The sequence below is a fragment of the Sorex araneus genome, chromosome X, assembly GCF_027595985.1.
Source record: "Sorex araneus isolate mSorAra2 chromosome X, mSorAra2.pri, whole genome shotgun sequence".
NCBI lineage: Eukaryota > Metazoa > Chordata > Mammalia > Eulipotyphla > Soricidae > Sorex > Sorex araneus.
Genome location: NC_073313.1, coordinates 80,499,265 through 80,505,598, shown reverse-complemented (window position 1 = coordinate 80,505,598; position 6,334 = coordinate 80,499,265).

The window sequence follows — 6,334 nt, the reverse complement described above, 5'->3', positions numbered from 1 at the left end:
GCTGCAAACTTCCTTATCCAGCTGCGATCTCCTCCTCCACTGCAGTTCGGCTGGCCCTGGAAGAGAGACTTGCAGGGAAACCTCTCTCTGCACGTGTTCAGCTGCCACCCTTGACTCCTGTCTCATTTCCGGATGCAGCACTCACACACTTCCCCTGGGTCCCCATGGCCAGTTCAGCCCCATTGACCTCCTCTTTCTCCACCCCATCCCCCACGCTACAGACTCTGTTTAGGTTCCCGGACTTTTGAACTCTCCGGTGAACCCCCTGGCTGGACTCTCTCCAGATAATCTTCCCTTTGTCTAGCCCTAAGCCATCACCCAGACAGTAATCGGAGGCATTGAACTAAGATGTGAGTTGCTCTTCTGAAAACATTTCAATGTCTTGGCAATCCCTACACCTCCTCAGCATGGTATATATAGGCTCCTTTACATTCTTTCTTTGTTGTGCACCCAATACTCGATCCCAGTAAACTGTTCTTCCAGGGATACCTGGCACAACTCAACTAGCACCAACTGCCCCAAATATTTCTCCTTGAAAGGATGCCATACTGCCCGTAACTTTCACAGGCCTCTTGGAAGATCATTAAAGACAGAATGTTCAAGATTAACGTTTAAGCACAGTGTTTAGAGACAGTTCAGTAGCCAGATACATTGTGAGTCAGACATTATAAGATTAAACCCAACCTTGATGTTGCACTTACTGTTTTTTTCCCTTCAATAGAGTAACTCACTAGTATTTACTTCTTTGTTTCTGTAACCTGGGCCCTCAACAACAACGATAAAAATTGAAACAAAAAAGAGATGAAATGTTAACAATGTTCAGGGCAAGAGTGATAGTACAAGACAAGGTAGGGTGCTTGACTTGCACTCAGCCCACCTGAATTCATCCCTGGCATCCCATATGGTCCCCTGAGCCCACCAGGAGTAATTCCTGAGCATTGACAGATGAGACCCAAAGAGCAAAAAACAAAACAAAACAAAACAATGGATGTTCAGAAATGCACAGCAGCCTCAAGTTACCTTCCGATAAACATAAGACTGAATATTTCTCTTCAGTTGTCCTGTCCAGGCAATGGGTTGACAGTACATCTTCTCTGGGCTCAGACTTCTGATGTGTTTATTCAGATTCCCTCAGTTTACATGGCCTTCTCTCTTTGGAATACCTACTTGCCTTCCGAGGTCCAGTGCAAATGCCAGTTCCTCTGATAAACTTTCCAGCATCTTCCTTGAGAACTATGAACTCCTGTTCCTTTCACTGTGTCAGGATGGCTATTCTTTTTTTTTCAATTCTTCCTGGTTGGTCATTCATAGATTGCCTGTCTTGCCTGTCTAAACTAAAATTCCCTAAAATTGACCCATCATACAATGCCTGGTGTAGAGATGACATCAGTACAGCTGGATGAAGTGAAATTTTTGATTTCCACTCAGGTTCATGAAAAGCTCTAAATAGGCCCAGAAGTGATCCTAGGCACACTCTGTTCAACAACCATCCTCCCTTCACGAGGACATCTTCATCTTGATCCAGCCTGTGTCATTTTGCAAACGCAAACTGGTTAGGCAGCAGAGCATTGCAAAAGGACCAAAGCATGTACTTCCCTTGCAGGTCAGACTGGTTTGTGGTATTATATGTGGTTGTGGAAAATGTAACTGGTGTAGTTCACATAAGAATCCAGCATAAACAGACTTCATGGCACCATGAAGTTTGCAAATGCGGACGTATCTCCCACCTTTGGGAAGATGTACCCTCCCCCCAAATGCTGCAGCCTAACTTTGGACTCCACATTCCTTCAGACATTGTATATTGTGTTGTTCTAAGGAATTCTCTTGCAAGAATGTACGTCTTGCTATATGTTGTTTTTGTTTCCTAAATGCATATTTTTACTTTCTCTTCCATTATATTACAAGCCAAATTCTTATTGGGATTCCCCCTCTCTAAAACAGAAACAAGAATCCTTGGTCAAACTAGTTTACCAGGCTGTTTATTTTAGGTCTATAGAAAGACACACACATATGAATGTGTGTATATTATATATATATATATATATATCACTGTAACTGTATAACTGTCATCCTATTGCTCATCGATTTGCTCGAGTGGGCACCAGTAACGTCTCCATTGTGAGACTTGTTGTTACTGTTTTTTGCATATCAAATACGACAGGTAGCTTGCCAGGCTCTGCCGTGAGGGCGGGATGCTCTTGGTAGTTTGCTGGGCTATCTGAGAGGGGCAGAGGAATCAAACCCAGGTCGGCTGTGTGCAAGGCAAATGCCCTAGTTGCTGTGCTATCGCTCCAGCCCACATATATATGTATATATATACATACATACATACATATATGCACACTTATATGTATGTATGTACATATATAGTATATCATATGTGATACATAGGATATGTATGCATACCACTTTGTAAATGTAAGGTCATTTTAAATTTTAGTTTTGTTCTAATTTTTAATTTTGGAGCCACATGGGTGGTGCTTAGTGTCTCTTCTAGGTGCTATGCTCAGGGGTCACTCCTAGTTGTTCTCAGCAGGGGCGGGTGGGGGAACCATTTAAAGTGCCACGGATCCAACTGAATTTGGCTGATTATAAGTCAAGCACTTTATTCCCTGTGCTATCTCTCTGGCTCCATGTTTCGGCTGTCTGTTTTGTGGTGCCTGGGATTGCAACCAGGATCTCATACACACAACTCAAGTATTCTACTGCTGAATCACATCCCTGATCCTTATTATATCTTTAAAACATCTTTATACACTCACTTCCCTTGTAAGGCCCCATTTTTAATTTTTTAATTTTTGGCATTACCCCCCCCCGCCAAAAAAACAAAACAAAACATGTTTATACTACTTTTGTATGTATGAAAGTCCACATTAAAAAAATAATCAAAGTCTATTTATTTTGCTTTTGGGGCCACACCCAGGAAACTACTCCCAGCTTCTTGCTCTGGGTCACTCCCAGCTGTACTTCTAAACCATGTGGTTCTGAGAACAAAACCGGGCCTGCCACAAGCAAAGTGTGTGCTCAAGTCCTTTAAGCTACCTCTGTCAAAGCCTATTTTGCGAATTATCGGTGATAATGCTTTAAATCACATATTCCCAAAGTTGCCTAGTGACTCTCCTAGAGAAACCAGAGAGCTCAAAGGTTCAATCCCCAGCACTGTACAGTTCCCCGACTCCAGCACCTCTTGGAATGATCCAAAGCACCTAGTTGGGAGTAACCCCTAAGTACTGCTGGCTATGGAAAAAAATATCTCCTAGGCACCTTGTTAAAAAAAGATCCTAATTTGTTTTTTTTTTTTTTTTTGCTTTTTGTGTCACACCTGGCGATGCACAGGGGTCACTCCTGGCTCATGCACTCAGGAATCACCCCTGACGGTGCTCAGGGGACCATATGGGATGCTGGGATTCGAACCCGGGTTGGCCGCGTGCAAGGCAAATGCCCTACCCGCTGTGCTATAGCTCCAGCCCCCCCTAATTTGTTTTTATGTAGGCTTTATCACTTACTTATAATTGATTAAATCATAGGCCACTGGTAGCTAATTCAATCTCCAGTCGCACTTCTTTACCAGTCAGGTGGAGTGGGACTCAAAGTTCCAACCCTCCAATCATATGGTTGCTGCCCTTGGCAACCCGCCCATCTCCAGGGACTTTCTAAAACTCTCCTCCTTAACATAAACTCAGGTGTGGATGAAATGGATTAGGGTGATTATCAGAACACCTTTCTTTGCTCTTATCACTTAGGAAATTCCAAAGGCCTTAGGAGCTTGGTGCCAAGAATTGGGAGGGGCTCAGTGCCATTAACTGTGACACTAGGTGACTTTTTTCTTTAGTGAAGCAAGATGGTTTTTATTGAGCCTTATTTAGAAAGATGAAAGGGAGAGAAAGAGACAAGTACCTTCTTGAGAGAGAACACGAGAGAGAACATGGGCTTCTCCAGGGGAGAAATAGGCAAGCAAAAGAAACAGACAAGCAAGTGAAATATGTGTTCAGCAGAGAACATGGGCTTGAAGCCAACACCAGGAGACTCTTATCCTTAGGCCAGTCTGGGAGACGCTGCTATTAGTTATCCACGAACCAGAGTGAATGAATTTGGACATCTTCCTGGGGAAGAACTTTCATGGGTAGTTAGTGGTCCCACCAGTTGTGCTCAAAAGTGACTCTTGATGTTAGTGCTCAGTAGACCACATGGGGTATCTGGGCTCGAAACAGGGTCAGCTGTAGGTAACACAAGCTCCTTAACCCTGGTACTATCTCTCTGCCCCTGAGAAGGACTGTTAGAAGCGGAGAAATGAAAAACCAGAGCAGAATTTGCAAGGAGGCTCCAGTAAGGCACATGAACTTCAAGGGGCATTAGCTTGATGCCTGCTAATGGATGACTTTTGGTCGACCATGATGAGCCGCATATACTAAGGTGGTGTTGTTACTGGTGGCTTGGTAAAGTAGGAAGCAAGGGAGGTAGACTTGAGAAAAGAGTGCTTCCACCTCTCTGCTCAACCCCCCGCAGCCACCCACGCTCAGGGAAATGCTTGGCTTAGGTCAGAACTGGTAATGTCTGCTAGAAACACCTACACAGCACGCATGCTCATGTCTCACCAGCCACATGAGGCAGCTATGAGGCTGTACCTAAAGTCTCCTTGTTCTGTACCGCATGGGAGATGGTGGCTGCTGTTACCCTGAAAATGGATTTTCCTGACATGAAGAGTTCTTGAGAAATGTAGGAAATATTTACATATAAAACTCAGAAGGTTGGGGCTGGAGTGAGAGCACAGCGGGTAGGGCATTTGCCTTGCATGCGGCCGACCTGGGTTCGATTCCCAGCATCCTGTATGGTCCCCCGAGTACCACCAGGAGTAATTCCTGAGTGCAGAGCCAGGAGTAACCCCTGTGCATCACCGGTGTGACCCAAAAAGGAAAAAAAAACTCAGAAGGTTAAGCAGTTTATTGCACAGTTAAATACATGGGTCCAGGTTTCTCCCCATGTCCAGGCCTCTCCTTTTACCCATGCACGATGTCACTCATCCTGTCTCACGGTGCCTGGTATGACTTCCTACATCCTGTCCCTTGAGTTCTGCTTGCCTCCAATGCATAATGGCCTGGTCTTGTCCTGACACCTTTCTCTAGCCAGTGTATGCTTTCCTAGTCTGAAATCTTGTTGCTGGGACTCTTTCAGACTGTACCTCTGCAGTTCCCTGTCATTCTCATTTTTATTTTTGCTTTTTGGGTCACACTCGGTGATGCACAGGGGTTACTCCTGGCTCTGCACTCAGGAATTACTCCTGGTGGTACTCGGGGGACCATACAGGATGCTGGGAATCGAACCCAGGTTGGCCGCGTGTAAGGCAAACGCCCTACCCGCTGTGCTATCGCTCTAGCCCCTGTCATCCTCATTTTTAAGTCTTTCCACCATCGTGTGCACATTAGTGAGACGCCTGTGCTCTGTGCCTGTGACTGGCCTTCTCCGAAACTACATCTCAGCAGTTTCCCGATGCCTCAGCTCTCCTTGGTTTCCAGCTGCAGCCACACACACGAGATCCCTGTGCCCTGTACCTGTACCTGGGCCTCTCAGACTGGACCCCGGCACTTCCTTAATGCCTTAGCTTTTCTTCATCTCCAGCAATAGCCACATGAATGTGGGTGACATCCCTATACTCTGTCTCTACCTATTGCTGGGCCTCTCTTGGACTGTACTGCAGTGGTTCTCTATTGTCCTGATTCAGCTTTCCAAGTCTCCAGCCACCACTCTCCAGCCACCACTCTCCATGTGGGTGAGACTCCTGTGCTCAGTACATTGTCAGTGCTTGGGTGTTTGAGCCCTGCCTATTTGGGCCTATGAGCCTTGCCTGTATTCTGCCGTCTCTCTGGGTGCTCCAGCTCTACCTGATCCTACAGTAGGCGAGTCTGCAAAGAGAGAGTCTGATTAGGGCTTCCTTTTACTTGCTGTTCTCTCCAGCCATCCCATTGTCTATTTTTTTTTTTTTTTTTTTGCTTTTTGGGTCACACCCGGTGATGCACAGGGGTTACTCCTGGCTCTGCACTCAGGAATTACTCTTGGCGGTGTTCAGGGAACCATATGGGATGCTGGGAATCGAACCCAGGTCGGCCGCATGCAAGGCAAATGCCCTACCCGCTGTGCTATTGCTCCAGCCCCCCATTGTCTATTTTGATTGGATGCCTTTTCAATGGGCGAAATTTAAACTGACCAACTAGATCCACCTGGAATTTGATTTTTCCTTCCCTGCTCTATGACTTGCCACTCGATTTCTCAGAGAACCGTGGAATGAGGGTGGAGTGAGGAGTTACTCTCTGCAGGAAATAAAAGTCAGTCCTAACCT